The 24,215-nt window shown below is 39.2% G+C and overlaps 1 long non-coding RNA gene across 1 annotated transcript in view; it reads left to right on the top strand.

Annotated features, from left to right (window-relative positions):
- The window catches only part of LOC147024062 (uncharacterized), a 69,997-nt gene extending 52,056 nt beyond the window's left edge, over positions 1–17,941 (top strand). The window contains exon 3 of the long non-coding RNA XR_015059768.1: positions 17,795–17,941. This is a non-coding gene — a long non-coding RNA (uncharacterized LOC147024062). The remainder of the gene's footprint in view (positions 1–17,794) is intronic.
- Positions 17,942–24,215: the final 6,274 nt, after the last annotated feature.

Below are 24,215 nucleotides of genomic sequence, written 5' to 3'. Positions count from 1 at the left end.
AATCTTTACCTTATGGAAAACTTTAATGGGTTTAAGAAAAATATTATGAAAAGTTTTACAAGACATTGTTGTCTCCTCTCAAAAAGAATTGGATGAAGCTGAAGTTGGATATTATTTTGAGGTTGATTTAAAATATCCAGAAGAACTTCATCACAATCATAAAGACTGATCTTTTGCCCCTGATAAAGTCCAAGATAAGAATGGTTATGTGATTACCAACAGTCATTTAATATAAAAGGTAAATCTCCAGAAAAACTACTTAAGACATTAAATTATGAAGAAAGTTGTGTTTTGCATCACAGGAACTTGAGACAATATTTATCTGCTGGGTTGAGAGTGACGAAAATTCATAGGATTTTGAAATTTAAGCAAAGTCATTGGTTAAAGAAGTATATTGATTTTAATACAAAAAGGATAACAGAAGCAAAAACAGATTTTGAGAAGGACTTTTATAAACTAATGAATAATGCTGTATTTGGAAAGACTGGAAAATGATAGGAATCGACAAAACATAAGACTTGCTCCATCTTGGAAACAAGCTTCAAAGTTAATTAATAGACTAAGTTTTGAGTGGGCGGAGGTGTTTTCAGAGAACTTTTGTGCCATTCATTTGAAAAAAAAGAATATTGAAATGGATAAACCTATTTATATAGGAACATCAATTATTGACTTGTCAAAGTCGTTAATGTATGATGATTACTATAATAATTTAAAATCAAAATATAAGGATAATGTGTTTGTTATATCTGGATACAGCTTGTAAAATATTAGAAATTAAGACAAGTGATGTATATGACGATATGAATGATAATATTGAGATATATATATATATATATATATATATATATATATATATATATATATATATATATATATATATATAAATATATATATATGTATATAAATATATATATATGTATATATATATATATATATATATATATATATATATATTTATATATATATATATATATATATATATATATATATATATATATATATATATATATAATACAAGTAATAATAAGTCAGGTGATGTATTGTTTTCATCAATGAATAAAAAGGTTATTGGTGAGTTTAAAGATGAATTGGGTGGGAAGGTCATGAGTGAATTTATAGGATTGAGATCAAAGTCTTATGCTTTCACGTATATTGATAATAATAACATTGAAAGGTGTGATAAGAAGCTAAAGGTAATAAAGAAAAATATAATCAAGGAAACATTAACTTTAAACATTATTACAATGGTTTAACCTTAAAGAAGGAAGAGTCCAGAAAAATGAATACAATATGAAGTTATAAACATCAATTGTATGCAGGAGAGATAAATAAGAAATCATTAGGAGCTTTTGATTATAAAATATATATTTTAGAGAATGGAATCAATGGTCTCCCTTATGGTTATAGGTATAAGTTAAGATATTGAGTTGGGAATTTGAACAGGCTACCACCGTCTTTTTACTGATTTATAAATGATAGAACCAAGAAATAACCAAACCAAAGAGTGGAGATGTAATCAGCCTTGGTATTTAAATGCAAAACATAGAGAATGTTAAAAATATCAAATAAGTCTTATTGAAGAAATAACCGGGGTAAAAGTCGATAAAACAAATAAGTGGATAAGTTTAATTACAAATGAGATGGAGGATGGAAAGAAAAAAAATATCCTTAAATGGACTGAAAACTTTGATGGTTATCAATTTAACAATAGAAAAACAATTTACTACAATCTCAAAATGATATGTGGCTCAGGAGGTGGTCAAATAAGAGCATTAAGGGTTGTTTATCATTTCATTTCTGCACAACAAAGATACTTAAACCAAGAACGAAGTTCCAAGCTATTTTTTGTGAATATACTCGATGGAAATGAATGTTATAAGAAAATTAAGTTATTCCCCAAAGTAGAACATGAGCAAATATTCGTTGGTTCGCTCTTTGAGTGGAATGAAAATATATAAGGACTGTGATTATGTTGGGGGGAAGAAGTGCTTTATTCAGTGTCTCAATCTTTCATAGTCTCAATTTTACATTCACTTGTATGGGAGGGAAGGGGATTGGTGGGGAGAAGTTTAGTCTCAATTTTGAATTTGCTTGTATGGGAGTGAAGGGAATAGATGGGGAGAAAATGAGTCTCCTATTTTGGGCTTTTGGGGCTTGGGTCAGAAGGTTTTTCCCTTTTCCCCCATTCATTTGAATGGGCTTTCTAGAAACCCCATTTATCATATACTCACGCGGGTCACCTCCTGATGAACCCAACCGACATGTGGAGATAGCAGACAACAACAGCAACTCCCTCATACGTGAATACACACACACACACACACACACACACACACACACACACACACACACACACACACACACACGCACACACGCACACACACCTGATCGGTATCTGTTTCACCTCGCGACACCCACACACCAAATGTGGAGATCTCACACACCACACACGCACACACACACACACACACACACACACACACACACACACACACACACACACCTGATCGATATCTGTTTCACCTCCCGACACCCACACACCAAATGTGGAGATCTCACACACCACACACGCACGCACGCACACACACACACACACACACACACACACACACACACACACACACACCTGATCGATATCTGTTTCACCTCCCGACACCCACACACCAAATGTGGAGATCTCACACACCACACACGCATGCACGCACGCGCACACACACACACACACACACACACACACACACACACACACACACACACACACACACACAGACCTGATCGGTATCTGTTTCACCCCGACACCCACCCACCACACATGGAGATCACACATACCGCACCTCTCCGCACCACACATGCACACACCTTTCTTAGTGTCGATACATATTAATATTTTGTCATGTTAGCAAGTCGCCCAAACCGGACACAGCAATCTGCGTATGTAATTGCTGAAAAAAATGTCCCCCTGTGGACTGTGCCGTCATGGATTGCAAAAGCAGGTTATGAACATGGCGTTTCACTCAATGAATTAACACTTTCTGCACATTCCATCATTTTTTCTTCACTTAATATTATCGTCAGAACAGTATAAAAAGTTAAGCTTCATGTTTGGTTTAAATAAATACACAAAGTTTTTGTTGGCGTTGGCTTAGTTAGGTGTTGGTTTAGTGTGAACCTGGTGTTGCCTTTGCGGTTCAGGTGGTGGTTTGATCTCCAAGGGTCCTGAGTTCAAGCCCTGTTGGCCGCTGAATTAACACCAGGTGGTTGACTCACCCTGTCATTCCTTCTGAGTTTGGTGAAATGAGCACCAATGCAGCAGCCAAAAAGGCTACACATGAAGGGAAGGGGTGTTGACAGATTTATTAAGTCTGGTATTGGTGTGGTGCAGGCATAATGGGCCGAATGGCCTCCTCCTGTGCATAATTTCCTTGTAATCCGAGTAAAAGTTATAAAATCTCTAATTTGCTGAAATTTTGGGATTTCACTCCTGATTTCGACAATTATTTTGTTCACCAGATCCGATTTTCAAATCTGACATAATATTTTTGATGAGCATAACCTGCGCTCTGCGCGACATGTTGGGGTGTGTGTGTTTGAGAAAGGAACTGATGCAGAGTATCAGTTGTAATTTTAGTCTTTCGAAATTGAGGCATGTTTGAATTGGCCGAATAAAATGGAGACTGAAGTCTCCAGCAGTCTCCAGCTTGGTGTGCCGCCATCTTGGTAAGGCATATTTTGTTTTATTTTGTGATGTGCACCCCTTAAATTATCTTCAAAAGGGGTGTTTTAACTAACCCAAACATCCAATTTTCACTCTTGCATTTCCTTGGAGTTTTCTTAGAATGCATGCAAAGATTCAGGTTGCTAGGTTTAAAGGTTTGGAGTTATGGAGGAGACACACTGACACACTGACACACTGACACACACACACAGCCTTTTCTTAGTTTAGATATATAATAGCAAGGTATTCTTCAAGTATATCAGGGGAAAAGTCCAGGTTAGGACCAGTGTGGACCCATTGAGGACTGGCACCAGGGGAGTGGTTAGTGATGAAAGTGAAATGGCAGGCTTATTCAACAGGTATTTTACTTCAACTTTTACACAAGAACAGTCAGGACAATTGGCAATAGGATACAAGGATACAAGGAAATCTAACACAGGTGGAGGCCATTCAGCCCATCATGCCTGTGCAAACACCACACTAATTTATCTACACGAGATCCAAGGAAGAAAATGCAAAAAAAAAATTGATGAATTTTTTATTATTGTTATTATTATTATTATTTTTATTATAATAATAATAATAATTATTATTTATTTATCTTTATATATATTTTTTATTTTAAAGTTTTTGTATTTTCTTTTTCTTTTTCTTCTTACCCTCAGGGGAGGGGGCATGGGCTTGGTTAAAAACATACAACATCAACCACACAACCCCCCTTGACAAGACCCCCACCAACAGCACTCTGGACATATGCAAACAATCACCCATCAATGCTCAAACTACCTAAAAGTCCTGCCAACATCCCAATACCCCTCTATCTCTATAAAATCCAGGTACCAATCTAATTCCAATTTAAATTTATCTCCTGTTTCTGCTGCTCCTACCTTTCCAGGAAGACCATTCCTTGCATTAACTACTCTGAGGAAAAGATCCTGCCATACTCACATCTTGGCTCTGCTCTTCTTTACTCTCCGGCGATGGCACATGGTCCTCTCACTGTCTACTCTGCTGAATAATTATTCTGCACTTATTTTATTGACACCTTTCATTATCTTCAACTTCTCTCCAACATCGTAATCGCCTCCTTTCAAGTGCATAAAGCCCTGTCTCCCTCATCCACTCATCACAGCTGAGTCTAGCTCGGCCCAGAATCAATCTCGTAGTCCTGTGCTGAACCCTCTCAAGAGCATCTATGTCCTTCCTAAGTTGTGGTGACCAAAACTGCACACAACATTCTAGATGTGGCCCTCACTAAATTCCTGTGCAATGCTAAAACCACCTCTTTTGATTTATATATGATCTCCCTCCGAATACAACCTAAAATCCCATTTTCTTTACCTATAGCTGACTGGCACTGTTCTGCCTTCTTACCTCCCATATTTATTACCACCCCCAGATCCTTCTCCTGTGTGACATGCTCCAAAATTACCCCTTGCATCCTGTAATCTCTATTTTCGTTGTTCTTCCCCATCCCCAACACCTTACACTTGCTCAGGTTAAATTACATCTACCAGTCTTTTTCCCAATCTATACAAGTATCACTACTTTCCTGAATCTGATCAGCACCCTCTCTGCTATCCACCTCACCTCCAAGCTTTGTGTCATCAGCAAATTTGGAAAGCTTACTCTTCACCCCATTATCCAAATCATTGATGTAAATAATGAATAATAATGGTCCGAGTACTGATCCCTGAGGTACCCCACTTCTTGCATCCTCCCAGCAACACATCCTCCCACTCACAGCCACTCTTTTCTTCCTATCATGAAGCCAGTCTGCAATCGAATTAACTATCTGACCAGCCACTCCACAAGCCCTCACTTTGGTTAACAACCTCCGATGTGGTACCTTATTAAATACCTCCTTAAAGTCGAGATATACTATGTCCACTGCCTTTCCCTCATCCTCCCAATTAGACATTGCTTCATAGAACTCTCAAAGATTTGTTCAACAGGAACTGCCTTTGGTAAATCCGTGCTGACTATCTTCAATTAGTGTGTATTTATTTAAATGGTTCCTCATCTGGTCCTTAATTAATGTCTCCAACACCTTCCCCACAACTGAAGTCAAACAAACAGGTCTATGGTTTCCAATTATTTCTTGGATCCTTTCTTCAATAATAGTTACATTTGCTGCTCTCCAATCCTCCGGTACCTGTCCTGACTCCAGTGAGCTATTGAAAATATCCGTTAACATCTCACTTACCTGCTCAGCCACCTCTCTCAATACTCTCAGGTGCATATTATCTGGACCCAGAGCCTTATCTTCTCTTAGATTACCTCGCTGTTCCTTTACTTCCTCCACTCCAACCTGGATCTTCTGTAAAAGCCCTTTCTCACCACCTTGATAAATACTCTCAGGCAGAAGAATTATTCAACAGAGCAGAAAGTGATAGAACCAGCGGCCATAGCCTGAGAGTAAAGGTGAGGAGAGTTAAGATGGTAGTGGGGAAGGGGACTTTCACTCAGAGAGAAGTTAATACATGAATGGCCTCCCTGGAAAGGTAGTGGGAGCAGAAAAAGTAAATACGTTTAAATTTTAATTAGATAGGTCCCTGAAAGTTATGGATATCGAGGGGTATAGGGATGTTGGCAGGACTTTTAGGTAGTTTGAGCATTTATGGGTGATTGTGTGCATGTGCATGGAGTGCTGTTGGTGGGGGTCTCAAGGGGTGGTGTGTAGTTGATGTTGTATAGTGTGGTGTTCATGTGTCTCAGGCATAATGGCTTGAATGGCCTCCACCTGTGGCTAATTTCCTTGTGATTCCTTGTGATCATCGCACTCTCCTCGATCTGCTTCCTTTGGCTGATGATGTCTTTTGTCTTTCTCTGTCTGGTTTACGCATTTTATAATTGCATGCCTCCTTGCTCCAGGAACAATCACAGGGCTGCCCATCACCTCCAAGGCCTCAACCTGTATGGGCTAGTTTCCACTTACTTGGGCAAATCGTTACAGCATCCCCTCTGAGCCTGGGAGGTTGGCAATTCAAACTCAGGTCGAGTCATTCCAAACACTTGTACGTTCTGCTTCCTTGTTTGACAATCAGCATTTAAAAAAAAGGATAGGGATTGGACAAACAACCATCGGTTGGCAACCATAGCCGAATGCATTAGGTTTTTAATGGCCTCCTCATGCGTTTAAAAAAAAATCTTTTCTTTGTTATTAAATCTTTGCTCGGCCAAGCAGCTAGCTGTACCATCATCCAGCAATGATGATTGCTTCTGACCTTGTTCTGACCTTGTCACATGGCAAACTGCTAGTTAAGGACCATTTTCACAATGATTATCAGCACAGTTCACATTTCTCTACTTGTCAGTTGACGAACATTGAAAACACTGCGGATCCACCGGTAAAACGCACTTTAAGTGGTAAAGTACGAAATTCGAAATCCCACGAACGAAGTCATTCGCATCATCAATCGTTCCACGCAATGAAAGCAAATCATCATGGCCGGAAAAGAAAGAAATTCTCATTTTCCTAACAATACATATTAATAATGGAAACGATGAGTCTCATCGACAGGTATCGTTTTTTAATAACTTCAGGTAAATACCACAAACTACAGTCTTGGTCTCAAGGGTAGAGTGGATATGCATCTGCAATTCTGCGCAGCCAAGAGTTGCAGGTGAATTAAGGAGCGGGGAGATAGAGTGATTCCACTTCCAGTTTATAATACTGAATTGAAGTAAGGATATGGGAGTGCATTGATACAAGGCGAGGAGGGGGTGATGTGGGGAGTAAAATGACAATTGGGGAGTACTGTTATGAAAGTGCAGTTTGAAAACATTATCATTTACCCCAATGCCACCAAATGCTTGCGCTGTGGCAAGGCCTGCATTACGCTCTCTGAACAGCTGTCTCCGTTTCATTACTTAATGAGGATATTCATTAGACGAAATTGTTATGAGTCCGCAGACACAGCTCACTGTGCTGCCAAGAGACCAACATGCTATGAAGGAAGCCCTGCTTGCATATGCCTGTTAGAGGAGAGTGGTGCTAAAAGAGTCAGGGTATTAAAGAGCTCTCACTTTTAACCTTTCCAACACATCTCTACCAATACCAAAGGGACCTTCTGCTTCTCTTGGTGCCATGATATGGGGCAAGACAATAGACACAGTGCTTATCAGGCTACCATTGAACCTGCTTTGTGAAATTTATGGAGAAAGTACCCAGGAGGATTTTCTTTCCCATGTCAACACCGAGTGTCGTCTTGACAAGGCCCTCTGCCATGATGTATTCAGAAATAATGAAAATAATCGACTACATGTTGCTTCTAGCGGTGATTTTGTCATCACTAAAGTAGTTTGCTAATTGTTCAACATTCACATATAGCCAACAGTGACCGAGCTTCATAACTGGGTAGTCACAAATTCGCACGACCATGCATATTAGAATGGATTGGATAACAAGGTCACACTACCATGTATATCACATTCAATTGGATAACAAGGTCACACTACCATGTATATTACATTGGATTAGATAACAAGGTCACACTACCATGTTTATAACATTGGATTAGATAACGAGGTCACACTACCATATATATTACATTGGATTGGATAAAAAGGTCACACTACCATGTATATAACATTAGATTGAATAACGAGGTCACACTGCCATGTATATTACATTAGATTAGATAAAAGGTCAGGCCACCATGTATATTATATTGGATTGGATAACAAGGTCACACTACCATGTATATCACATTCAATTGGATAACAAGGTTACACTACCATATATATAACATTGTAATGGATAACAAGGTCACACTACCATGTATATCACTGTCAATTAGATCACAATGTCACACTACCATGTATATTACATTGGAATGGATAAAAAGGTCACACAACCATGTATATTACATTGGATTAGATGACAAGGTCACACTACCATGTATATTACATTGAATTGGATAACAAGGTCACACTACCATGTACATTACATTAGATTAGATAACAAGGTGACATTACCATATATATTACATTGGATTAGATGACAAGGTCACACTACCATGTATATTACATTGGATTGGATAACAAGGTCACACGACCATGTATGTTACATTGGATTAGACAACAAGGTCACACTACCATGTATATTACATTGGATTGGATGACAACGTCACACTACCATCTATATAACATTGGATTGAATAACAAGGTCACACTACCATGTATGTTCCATTGGATAAGACAACAAGGTAACACTACCATGTATATTACATTGGATTGGATGACAACGTCACACTACCATCTATATAACATTGGATTGAATAACAAGGTCACACTACCATGTATGTTGCATTGGATAAGACAACAAGGTCACACTACCATGTATATAACATTGGATTACATAACAAGGTCACACTACCATGTATATTGCATTGAATTAGACAACAATGTCACACTACCATGTATATTACATAGGATTAGATAACAAGGTCACACTACCATGTATATTACATTGGATTAGATAACAAGGTCACACGACGATGTATGTTACATTGGATTAGATAACAAGGTCACACTACCATGTATATTACATTGGATTAGATAACAAGGTCACACCACCATGTATTGTACATTGGATTAGATAACAAGGTCACACTACCATGTATATTACATTGGATTAGATAACAAGGTCACACTTCCATGTTTATAACATTGGATTAGAAAACAAGGTCACACTACCATGCATATTACATTGGATTAGATAACAAGGTCATACTACCATGTATATTACATTGGATTGAATAACAAGGTCACACTACCATGTAAATTACATTGGATTGAATAACAAGGTCACACTACCATGTTTATAACATTGGATTAGAAAACAAGGTCACACTACCATGCATATTACATTGGATTGGATAACAATGTCATTCTACCATGTATATTACATTTGATTAGATAACAAGGTCACACTACCATGTATATTACATTGGATTAGATAACAATGTCACACTACCATGTATATAACATTGGATTGAATAACAAGGTCACACTACCATGTATATTACATTGGATTAGATAACAAGGTCACACTTCCATGTATATAACATTGGATTGAATAACAAGGTCACACTTCCATGTTTATAACATTGGATTGAATAACAAGGTCACACTACCATGTATATTACATTGGATTAGATAACAAGGTCACACTTCCATGTTTATAACATTGGATTAGATAACAAGGTCACTCTACCATGAATATTACATTGGATTGAATAACAAGGTCACACAACCATGTATATAACATTGGATTGAATAACAAGGTCACACTACCATGTATGTTACATTAGATTAGATAACAAGGTCACACTACCATGTATATAACATTGGATTGAATAACAAGGTCACACTACCATGTATATTACATTGGATTAGATAACAAGGTCACACTACCATGTATATTGCATTGAATTAGATAACAAGGTCACACTACCATGTATATTACATTGGATTCGATAACAAGGTCACACTTCCATGTTTATAACATTGGATTAGAAAACAAGGTCACACTACCATGCATATTACATTGGATTAGATAACAAGGTCACACTACCATGTATATAGCATTAGATTGAATAACAAGGTCACACTACCATGTAAATTACATTGGATTGAATGACAAGGTCACACTACCATGTATATTACATTGGATTAGATAACAAGGTCACACTACCATGTATATTGCATTGAATTAGATAACAAGGTCACACTACCATGTATATTACATTGGATTCGATAACAAGGTCACACTTCCATGTTTATAACATTGGATTAGAAAACAAGGTCACACTACCATGTATATTACATTGGATTAGATAACAAGGTTACACGACCATGAATATTACATTGGATTAGATAACAATGTCATACTACCATGTATATTATATTGGATTGAATAACAAGGTCACACTACCATGTAAATTACATTGGATTGAATAACAAGGTCACACAACCATGTATATAACATTGGATTGAATAACAAGGTCACACTAACATGTAAATTACATTGGATTGAATAACAAGGTCACACTACCATGTATGTTACATTAGATTAGATAACAAGGTCACACTACCATGTATATAACATTGGATTGAATAACAAGGTCACACTACCATGTAAATTACATTGGATTGAATGACAAGGTCACACTACCATGTATATTACATTGGATTAGATAACAAGGTCACACTACCATGTATATTGCATTGAATTAGATAACAAGGTCACACTACCATGTATATTACATTGGATTCGATAACAAGGTCACACTTCCATGTTTATAACATTGGATTAGAAAACAAGGTCACACTACCATGTATATTACATTGGATTAGATAACAAGGTTACACGACCATGAATATTACATTGGATTAGATAACAATGTCATACTACCATGTATATTACATTGGATTGAATAACAAGGTCACACTACCATGTAAATTACATTGGATTGAATAACAAGGTCACACAACCATGTATATAACATTGGATTGAATAACAAGGTCACACTAACATGTAAATTACATTGGATTGAATAACAAGGTCACACTACCATGTATGTTACATTAGATTAGATAACAAGGTCACACTACCATGTATATAACATTGGATTGAATAACAAGGTCACACTACCATGCATATTACATTGGATTAGATAACAAGGTCACACTACCATGTATATTACATTGGATTAGATAACAAGGTCACACTACCATGTATATTACATTGGATTAGATAACAAGGTCACACTTCCATGTTTATAACATTGGATTAGATAACAAGGTCACACTACCATGTATATTACATTGGATTAGATAACAAGGTCACACTACCATGTATATAACATTGGATTGAATAACAAGGTCACACTTCCATGTAAATTACATTGGATTGAATAACAAGGTCACACTACCATGTAAATTACATTGGATTGAATAACAAGGTCACACAACCATGTATATAACATTGGATTGAATAATAAGGTCACACTACCATGTAAATTACATTGGATTGAATAACAAGGTCACACTACCATGTAAATTACATTGGATTGAATAACAAGGTCACACAACCATGCATATAACATTGGATTGAATAACAAGGTCACACGACCATGTATATTACATTGGATTAGATAACAAGGTCACACTACCATGTATATAACATTGGATTGAATAACAAGGTCACACTACCATGTATATTGCATTGAATTAGATAACAAGGTCACACTACCATGTTTATAACATTGGATTGAATAACAAGGTCACACTACCATGTATATAACATTGGATTGAATAACAAGGTCACACAACCATGTATATAACATTGGATTGAATAACAAGGTCACACAACCATGTATATAACATTGGATTGAATAACAAGGTCACACTACCATGTATGTTACATTAGATTAGATAACAAGGTCACACTACCATGTATATTACATTGGATTCGATAACAAGGTCACACTTCCATGTTTATAACATTGGATTAGAAAACAAGGTCACACTACCATGCATATTACATTGGATTAGATAACAAGGTCATACTACCATGTATATTACATTGGATTGAATAACAAGGTCACACTACCATGTAAATTACATTGGATTGAATAACAAGGTCACACTACCATGTATATTACATTGGATTAGATAACAAGGTCACACGACCATGTATATTGCATTGAATTAGATAACAAGGTCACACTACCATGTATATTACATTGGATTCGATAACAAGGTCACACTTCCATGTTTATAACATTGGATTAGAAAACAAGGTCACACTACCATGCATATTACATTGGATTAGATAACAAGGTTACACGACCATGAATATTACATTGGATTAGATAACAATGTCATACTACCATGTATATTACATTGGATTGAATAACAAGGTCACACTACCATGTATATTACATTGGATTGAATACAAGTGTGTAGCTACCCTCAGGAGAGCCAGAAAACAACATCTTTCTCATCTCAAGTCTGAACTCTCTAACCTCTCTCCCTCCTCAAAATCCTGGTGGCGTTTAATCAAATCTGTTTCTGGTGTATGTTCCCCCTCCATCCCCTCCCTTACCTCAAATGGCCGCACTGCTGATTCCACACGTGATAAAGCTGAATGTCTAAACTCGGTGTTTGCAGCTAAATCTTGTGTCCCAAACCCATCACTATCTCTACCCACTTTACCCAGTCGCACCCAACTGTCCCTGGACTCTGTATCCTTTTCTCCTGACAAGGTGGAGAGCTTGCTTTCAAACCTCGAGTCAGATTCTGCAACCGGTCCAGACGGCATCAGCCCACGTGTCCTCAAAGCCTGCTCTTCTGCTCTTGCTCACCCTCTCTCTGTTCTATTCACCCTCTCATTTTCCCAAGGTCATCTGCCATCTGTGGAAATCTGCTAACATCACTGCCCTGCATAAAAAGGTGCAAAAACAGATCCCTGTAACTATAGACCAATCAGCCTTCTCCCAATCATCAGCAAGGTTATGGAATCCATCATCGCTTCAGACATGAAATCCTTCCTCTTCTCCAATGGCTTGATTTCCAATCATCAATTTGGTTTCAGACAGGTCACTCTACCCTAGATATGCTGCTACTGCTCTCCCATCAATGGATGGAGGTCCTCAATGCCAGACAGGAAATCCGAGCCGTATCCCTGGACATATCACGTGCTTTTGACACAGTCTGGCACCCTGCCCTACTCACCAAACTCTCTGCCCATGGTATTCAAGGCCATCTCCACTCATGGCTGCGCAGACTTCCTCTCCTGTCGCAGTCAACGTGTGGCCCCTAAATGGAGTTCTTTCATCCCCTCTTCCTGTGCAGGCTGGAGTTCCTCAAGGTAGCGTTCTGGGCCCTGTTCTTTTTCTGGTTTTCATCAATGATCTCTCGGACTCTCTGGAAAATCCTCTATTTCTCTTTGCCGATGACTCAACCCTCTGCCGTACCATCTGTCATCCCTCAGCCCGGCAAGCAGCAGCTTCTTCGCTCACTGCAGATCTGGATAAAATCACAAACTGGTCCAACACGTGGAACATGTCTTTCAATCCAGACAAATCTCACACTCTCACTATGTCTCTTCGAAAGGACCGTTTACAAAACCCCCATCCACTTTCTCAACAATCCTCTGGAAGAAGTCTTTTCTTTCAAGCTTCTGGGTCTCACTATCTGCCATGACCTTTCCTGGGAAAGTCACATTTCCAACCTTGCCTCAAAGCCAGTCGCCGACTGGGAATCCTCCGTCGTGCAAAGTCCTTCCTCGGCCCTCTTGAGCTCCTGACCACTTACAAAGCTTTTGTCCGTAGCCTGATGGAGTACTGCTCTCCCCTCTGGGCTGGTGCTCCTGCCTCCCACCTTTCTCGACTTCACGCTGTCGAAACCAGGGCTTTTAAGATCATTGGCATCTCCCGCAATGAAGCTGAGTCTTTGGGCCTCTCACTCAATCACCGCAGGTTGGTCGGTGGTCTTTCTGTCTTCTACCGACTCCTCTCCAGCCTTGCCCCCCTGCTCTCTCTGCGATTTGTCCCAACCACATTTCCACAGGGCGCTCAAGGTCCGCCATCAACCCCCTTCTGGTAAAACTACCAAAATCACGAATCACTGCTCATCTTCACTCTTTCATTCCTCTTTTTTCCCGCCTTTGGAATAAACTTCCTCACTCTATTCTTTCCCATTCTTCCCTTCAGGCTTTCAAAACAGCTGTTCACCACCACCTCTTATCTTCCCCCATCCAAATCCTCGATCTTTTCTACCCCCGATAATCCACCCAAGCCCACTTCCTTCAATTCTCCTGCTTTCCTTCCTGAAAGTCCCTTTAATGTCCATCTTCCCCTCGCCATGTTCCCCGTCCCATCCCCATCCCTCTCCCTTCCACAGTTCACCTGTGTCTGTTCCCCAATGTTTTGTCCCTTCCACTCCCGCCCCTCTTGTCTCATGCCTCCTTGCTGTGAGTTGTGTGTTAGCTCTCATACGAGCCTCGACCAAGGTATACAAAAAAAAAAAAAAAAAAAAAAAAAAAAAAAAAAAAGGTCACACTACCATGTAAATTACATTGGATTGAATAACAAGGTCACACTACCATGTAAATTACATTGGATTGAATAACAAGGTCACACTACCATGTATATTACATTGGATTAGATAACAAGGTCACACGACCATGTATATTGCATTGAATTAGATAACAAGGTCACACTACCATGTATATTACATTGGATTCGATAACAAGGTCACACTTCCATGTTTATAACATTGGATTAGAAAACAAGGTCACACTACCATGCATATTACATTGGATTAGATAACAAGGTTACACGACCATGTATATTACATTGGATTAGATAACAATGTCATACTACCATGTATATTACATTGGATTGAATAACAAGGTCACACTACCATGTATATTACATTGGATTAGATAACAAGGTTACACGACCATGAATATTACATTGGATTAGATAACAATGTCATACTACCATGTATATTACATTGGATTGAATAACAAGGTCACACTACCATGTAAATTACATTGGATTGAATAACAAGGTCACACAACCATGTATATAACATTGGATTGAATAACAAGGTCACACTAACATGTAAATTACATTGGATTGAATAACAAGGTCACACTACCATGTATGTTACATTAGATTAGATAACAAGGTCACACTACCATGTATATAACATTGGATTGAATAACAAGGTCACACTACCATGCATATTACATTGGATTAGATAACAAGGTCACACTACCATGTATATTGCATTGAATTAGATAACAAGGTCACACTACCATGTATATTACATTGGATTCGATAACAAGGTCACACTTCCATGTTTATAACATTGGATTAGATAACAAGGTCACACTACCATGAATATTACATTGGATTAGATAACAAGGTCATACTACCATGTATATTACATTGGATTGAATAACAAGGTCACACTACCATGTAAATTACATTGGATTGAATAACAAGGTCACACTACCATGTAAATTACATTGGATTGAATAACAAGGTCACACAACCATGTATATAACATTGGATTGAATAATAAGGTCACACTGCCATGTAAATTACATTGGATTGAATAACAAGGTCACACAACCATGTATATTACATTGGATTGAATAACAAGGTCACACTAACATGTAAATTACATTGGATTGAATAACAAGGTCACACTACCATGTATGTTACATTAGATTAGATAACAAGGTCACACTACCATGTATATAACATTGGATTGAATAACAAGGTCACACTACCATGCATATTACATTGGATTAGATAACAAGGTCACACTACCATGTATATTGCATTGAATTAGATAACAAGGTCACACTACCATGTATATTACATTGGATTCGATAACAAGGTCACACTTCCATGTTTATAACATTGGATTAGATAACAAGGTCACACTACCATGAATATTACATTGGATTAGATAACAAGGTCATACTACCATGTATATTACATTGGATTGAATAACAAGGTCACACTACCATGTAAATTACATTGGATTGAATAACAAGGTCACACTACCATGTAAATTACATTGGATTGAATAACAAGGTCACACAACCATGTATATAACATTGGATTGAATAATAAGGTCACACTGCCATGTAAATTACATTGGATTGAATAACAAGGTCACACAACCATGCATATAACATTGGATTGAATAACAAGGTCACACGACCATGTATATTACATTGGATTAGATAACAAGGTCACACTACCATGTATATAACATTGGATTGAATAACAAGGTCACACTACCATGTATATTGCATTGAATTAGATAACAAGGTCACACTACCATGTTTATAACATTGGATTGAATAACAAGGTCACACTGCCAGGCATATTACATTTAAGTGGGGGGCAAGGTCAAACTACCTGCAATAACACACAATATCACTAAACACACAGGTGTATGGTAATCTTGAATTCGGAGTCCACTTATGATGCACAATTAAATTACCTTATCAAGTCATTCCAATCGGTGCACATTGACGGGGTAATTTGATTTTGGGACAATCTCAGAGGAACTATGGCCGAGTAAATGTTAAAAACACATAGTCGGTTCTGTAGTAATAACCATCAACATGATAAAGACAATAGGGAAAGACAAATGGAACAGTAATTTCAGTAAGTTGTGTAATATGACACGTTACGGAATTTCTTTCGCCTCGTGACTCACCTTGAACATTGTGCATCCAACTTCACCTATACAGGTGAGACAACAAAACAATTGTCTCAACACTCATGACATCAGCTCCAAGAAGGTCCCACCAATGTTTCGGTTCGGTTGGCATCACGTATCGACCATGTTCGTCCCGTTCTCATGTGATCACACACTCATTCACTTCATCGATGGACACCACTTCCAAGGAGAGATATATTGATTTCATTGATCCGTACGCAGCCTGTGGCTGCTTGGCTGCATCATTTTCTGGGGGCGCGGCTGTGCCGCTGATGCAGTGACCCCTGTTACCAGGAGGCTGGTACTCATTTCACAGACCTTGGAAGGATGGCAGGCTGAGTCAACCGCCCTGGTGTTAATTAAACGGTTTGAGTCGTGACAGAGGCTTGAAATCAAGACCCTAATATCTTCAAACCAGACACCCTCATCGTTAAGCCAACAACAGGCTTCAAGGAGAGATGAACAAGAGAGATTGAAACTCCGCATCTCTTAATTTCAGGAAAATTGCTTAACCACATTTGGCAATGACTAGTGGGCCCTTCGCTCACAATCATGTCATTTATTAATTGCATTCATCAGATTCTTCTACTTGTATCTTTTGTATCTGATTAATTATCGTTATTATGTAATTTTTCCTGTTGGAGACTTGATGTACTGTTGTTGTATGTCACCATTCTCCCTGTCTCGCTGTTAATTATTGCCTACAAGGCAGCTACTGGCAATCTTATAGTCAACATATTGTCACAGCAAGCTGCCCCGCTGCCTCGTAAATTACCACTGAAGGTGAGGTGATGGCCATGCATGCGCATCAATCAGTGTGAGCAGGCCACCTGCCATCGTACCTACACCCACACAAGAGCAGCAATGAGGATCGTGATCATCAAGCATGTAGCAGGGCCGCTGCCAGGGGATTGTCCTCCACAGCTTATGTCCACCAAGCTCCCGCAGTGGAATTTCCATGAGCATCAAGGTGAGATCATAAAGCACCATCCATTTACGGTCGTATTGTTATGATCTTGTACAAGGTGCAGTGTATGGTTTGATACCGTGCTTTGATTTCTATGTTATACTGGAAGGGCCCTCGGTGGAGTGCATTCCACCACCAGGCTCAACAGTTTATGTGTTTTGTATCCACTGATTGGCCGGATCTGGATTCGGACCTCAACCAAAATCTAATCGGCTTGTTCTTATCGCCGACCCAACTCATCCACCAAGTTTTGTCATAATCCGTCCATAACTCTGTGACATATGCCTATGTATATGTATATATTGTTTTTGGTCTTATCTCTCAATGATGAAGAATCACTCAAAAATAAAAAAAAAGAAATTCAGATCTGGATCTTCACCAAAATCGAATTAAATCATCGTGGTCACACCCCCAACCTGTCCACCAAGTTTCATCCGAATCCGCCACAACTTTTCGAGATATCCTGCTCACAGACTAATAAACAGACATGGGTGAAAACATTACGTCCATCAAACTTTGGTGGCACAGGTAAAAATTAAATTATTTTAGATTCGGTTTCAAGAGCTAGGATTGTATAAAGTAGTACGGGCCCGTAGGGGCGGGCCCGTAGGTGAGTACCTGTATGTGCAGCCCTCTCTCGCCCCCCTCTATTGCCCCCCTCTATCGCCCTCCACTCTCTCCCCCTCTATTGCCCCCCTCTCTCGCCCCCTCTCTCACCCCCTCTCTCGCCCCTCTCTCGCCCCTCTCTCGCTCCCCCTCTCTCATCCCCCTCTCTCGCCCCTCCCTCTCGCCCCTCTCTCTCTCGCCCCACTCTCTCGCCCCTCTCTCTCGCCCCTCTCTCTCGCCCCCTCTCGTCCCCCTCTCCCATCCCCCTCTCTTGCCCCCCTCTCCCATCCCCCTCTCTCGCAGATATTGGTCGACAGATAAATGGCCATAACTTGGGAACCGCTCGTCCGATTAATATCAAACCTTGAAAAGGCACATCCGCGGGTCCCCAGAAATATTCCTGGCAAGTTTCAATCAGATCAGACCGTCAATCGTGCAAAAAAATTTATATATATATATATAAAAAAATAAAGAAACATTAATTGTGACGTCATTCGTGATGTCATAGCACCGTGTCTTGTCATTGGTCGACAGATAAATGGCCGTAACTTGGGAACCGCTTATCCGATTAATATCAAACCTTGAAAAGGCACATCCGCGGATCCCCAGCAATATTCCTGGCAAGTTTCAATCAGATCGGACCGTCAATCGTGCAAAAAAAAAAAACATTAACTGTGACGTCATTCGTGATGTCATAGGACCGTGTCTTGTCATTGCTTGACAGATAAATGGCCGTAACTTGGGAACCGCTCGTCCGATTGACATCAAACCTCGAAAAGGCACATCTGTGGGACCCCGGCAATATTCCTGGCAAGTTTCAATCAGATCGGACTGGCGGTCGTCGAGAAACGGCGGTCGCAGACAAACAATCAAACAGACAGACAAACAGACAGACAAACAGACAAAAACACACACACACACATTGCTGGAATTATAGATAGATGAGTCCAACGAGTGAAAAGTTGCAGGACAGAGTCACTTTACAGGATGGACAGATAGGCGGACAGATTGTGCAGACGTGCCATTCTCTTCCAGGTTCCTTAGAGGGGTAATTTCAAGAAGAGAACAAGTTAGTGTTTATTAATCACTTCCACCAACCAACCAATTGCCTTTGAGCCTTGGCGAAGGATTAGATAATTTTCAAAGGCATGATGTCGAGGAAAGTGCAGAGATAGTGGCCATCTCATAATTACTTGGAAACGATGTGTGGTCTGAATATGGACATGCTGTGAAGCAGGATGATAGTAAAGGGTTAGGGTTAGGATGATAAAGCAATTTGACCTAATATTATATCATCACGACCAATCAAGTTTGCCACTCGTAGACCGTCCCCACTTCCTTGAGATGTATATTTTTCCTCTCGTTATATTATTATTATTTTTATATTTATCTCGACTTTATGGGTTCGGCTGTTGAATATTTTTGAAATACGTTTACCTAAGGACATAACAATGGGTAGCTAACGAGTTAAAGCTGATAAGAGTATGTTTACTTTTGCACGTTGATTTACCAGTTTTGCTCTGATGAAGGACTATTGGTTGAAACTGGAGCTGAACCTTGTTTCCTTTGGTGGTTAACATACTGTTATTGACCTTCCGTTAATATAATCCATTGTTTAAAGTTTTCTACCGATATGCCCACCTGAACGAAGATTCACATTATATTATAACTGGGTATGGTGTTTGTGATATTTTACATTAATCTTCATTTTTGTTGAACTGAATGGTGAACCCTATTTATTTATCCAGATCTTCTGAATCCAGATCTTCACAAAAATCTAATCGGCATCTTCGTGTCACCTACCCAAATCATCCACCACGTTTTGTCCGAATGCATCCACAACTTTGACACACACACCAAAAAAACAGAAAGACAAACAAACGGGTGAAAACATAACCGACGTCCACCTTCAGTGGCGGAGGTAAAAAATTAACACCAAACCGTATGTGGGATTTGAACCTCAGTTCTCAACATCACGAGTCACGTGATCAGGTGGGAATGTTGAACAGTCGAAAGTCAGAATCTGGACCATAAAGCAGTTGTGACTCGATGCTGATACTTTGCGTTGTTACTGGTCACCCACAATACCTAGTACGTGAAGTTGCTCAAGAGTCCAAGTTTGTGACCGTATTGATCATACATCCGGTACTTTGTATGAAGTGTATCGTTATTTCTGTTCATGCATTACAGGTTGGGTGAATACTGAATAGTCGATTGCGCTTTACTCCACAAACTACCCAATATGTTCAAAAGCTTGTCTATCTACATAGTACGTACTACTTTTCCCATTCGATTTTTGTTTTTTCGAGCGCAAGACCTTCCATCGTTGTGTTTTGAACCTCAGCTCTCAACTGACACCTCGTGCTCGTGATTTGACGGCAATAGATGCATGAGCGCTGTGTGATGCAAAGGACGCACTAGTGAAAGTATATTATTCATATTGCGGTTGCACGCACTGTGCCTTTGTGTTCGGTCCATGTTGGCCACACAAGGCCGTCTGTTCTCGCCGCGTACTCGGTAATTGCTTGGGGCATGTACTCGTGGTTTCCACCAACCCGGCTCATTACCGAGCGCCCCCCCGCCACGTCGCGCCACACCAGCCTAATTAAACGCCATCCGGGCATGGCATTTGGTGTGTGTGTAACCCCCGTGGCTACACCGTTAATTATTGATGCTTTCGTGGCCCGACCCAGAGCCGCTTATGTTGCACGGGCAGGCAGGTGAGTGTTGACCACGCGGTGGTCAAACTGCAGCCGCTTCACGTTTCACGGCTTCCTCGATGGACCGAGCAAAGATCTTGCATCTTGGGTTGTTTGTTTTGTGCGATTGCATTTTTAAACTTGCTGGTGATAAACTGAAATTTTCACCGCACTTGAAATTGGAAAAAATTTTTTTCATGATTTTCATTCCTGTGATTAACAACATCAACTTGCACATACTGTATATTATATTACACCCACCCACATCTCTCACCTGTGAATGGAGGGAATAGCCAATCAGCTCTCACCTAATCAACTAAACCCAGGTGGCCAGGATTATGCAAACAATTGACTCCTCCCACACTCCTCCAGCAGAAAAAGCTGCATAAAGCAACCCAAGAAGACCGATACAAGGAAAGCGCTATGCTGTTTCAAACCCTTCCCAGAGTTCCTCAACAACTACAAGGATGTTTACACATAGTACACTTACCTTGTGTAGGTCTTCTTGGGTTGCTTTATGCAGCTTCTTCAGCGAGAATAGTCAATTGTTTATATATATATATATATATATATATATATATATATACATATATATATATATATATATATATATATATATATATATATATATATATATATATATATATATATACATATACACACACACAACGATTTACAGCACAGGTGGGGTCCATTCGGCCCAACATGCCTGCGCCACTCCAATACCAGATTTAATCAGTCCATCGATACCCCTTTCCATCTGGTGCTGCCTTTTGGCTGTTAGACTGGTACTCATTTTGCCAACCTCAGAAAGACGACAGGCTGAATCAACCCCCTGGTGTTAATTCAGTGGAAAATGGCTTGAACTCAGGACCCTGGGATCCCAAGCCACCACCCTCACTGCTAAGCCAACACGATGGATGTATGTATATATATATATATATATATATATATATATATATATATATATATATATATATATATATATATATATATATATATATATATATGTATATATATATATATATATATATATATATATATATATATATATATACACATTCATATACAACTTGTAAAATCCACAGATGGAGGTGGCCAACCAACCAGAGTGCGCGCACGCTTTCACCAATAGATGCAAAAATCGAGTATAACTCCTCTTGTGGACTCGAAACCAAACAAAAAAGACATACTCATAACGGCACCAACAGCTCACACAACTCACACTCTCCCCATCCTCCCCTCCTCCCGATCATGATTAGTAAACATCATCATTCTAAACTTACCCTGTGAATTGACAAACCTCAGATATGACCTTCCCATCAGTGTTGAGAAATACAGATGTTTGGGTCGAGTGTGCCATCCACAGCCTGTCCACAGGCCTTCCATGGACCCAAATTGTCGGTAGTTTTTTCAGTACAGGCTGCAAGATCTAAACTTTTTGGACGAGTTTATTCGGAGGTTCTCCAAATCTTTCGTTGTATCAAGGCAAACCCCTTTCTTGCAGGTACTTTTCCAAGTATTTTCGGCTTCTTTGAAACCTTGGTGAACCGTTTCATCCAAGAATCCTTATCTGGTACATATTATACACGTCTAGTCCACCCCAATAATCTTCATTACTGGGGGATTCTGCGCATGTGAGCCAAGCAATCTGGGGTGGATGACATCATCTCGAAAGTCACATGTTGAACATGATAGTAACGAAGGGATTGATTCTTTCAACATCTCTTCAATAAGCAATCGAGAGTTCCACATTTTAAAGCTTTATTGCGCGATTTTGCACATTTTATCGGAACAAGTATTTGCAGCTATTGGTTGCCAATTTTATTTTTGTCGGAATTTATTTATTAACTTTATTCAATAAATTTATTTAAAAATTAATAAACATAATTTATTTCATATATTCAAATGTGGATCCATTTTCTTGATCAGCCCACCAGGCAACAAGGAGACCATGTTAAAAGCAGATGTACATGTTATAAATGTCTCTTGCAAATCTGCGTTCTTCCTAACCTGAAATATTTAACATCTCCACTTACAGTATTGTACTGGATGAGTTTGTCGTCGAACTTAAGCTTCACATGATTTACACTGAATTAGCGGAAACTGTTTGATAAGAAAAAGTTGGAAACCTTCACATAACTCAGTGATTTGGCCATTTTGCAGAGAATGCAAGATGGGCATTGAGGAATAGACGATCTTTCGATTCCGTTGTCCTTCGTCAATTTTTCAACTTTTATGTTTCTGATTTTATTTAGGGCCAAAGGTACTTTATATTAGCATATTTATCACTCACAGAGAGCGAGGTTTGTCTTGCTCAGTCATTTTAAACAGGATGTCGAAACAAACAGCATTGCCTTTCTCTTCTTAATGTGGGAAGCGAAGTCCATTTGGCCAAAGTCCAGGAATAATTGGCCACGAATAGCAATTAACGAGCTGCAATCAAAGCTGAGCTAAAGTGATGAGTGTTGGCACACTGCTTTGTGTGTCCTGCCAATGGATGTCGTGCATGTGTGCATCCAAATACACTTTGGGCTTTTAAAACATGTACGTGTCCATTCATCAGAAGTTCTCCTTTACTTTTTAACATGCTGTGAAATATGGTTAATAATGAGAAAAGAGATCAATGATGAAGAACTTCATCACAGGCAAAAAAATTATGTTTAATAGTGAGGGGTTTTGTGAGGGGGATTGGGTGAAGGCGTCATGGAGCTCATGGAGGAGGTTATGCAATCTCCTTTAGTATTTTCTTTTCATTATCAGGAACTCAAAATGACATTTCGAGAGTCTCACTCCATTCTAAGCTTCAGAGGAAACTGCACAAACTCCTATATGTGCTCCATGACACTCGCCCCAACCCAAAGCTCATGAAGTAGATGGTAAAACTGCCTCCTCAAGCTCCATGACACACTCTCCAAATTCAAGGCTCATGGAGGGGACTGCACAATCTCCTCCACGAGCTCCA

This window comes from Eptatretus burgeri, chromosome 7 (assembly GCF_056783735.1).
Source record: "Eptatretus burgeri isolate ZD-2024b chromosome 7, Ebu_testis_v1, whole genome shotgun sequence".
In the NCBI taxonomy this organism is placed as follows: Eukaryota; Metazoa; Chordata; class Myxini; order Myxiniformes; family Myxinidae; genus Eptatretus; species Eptatretus burgeri.
The sequence above is the reverse complement of the archived record's forward strand: the minus strand, read 5'-3'. Positions and strand labels throughout refer to the sequence as shown.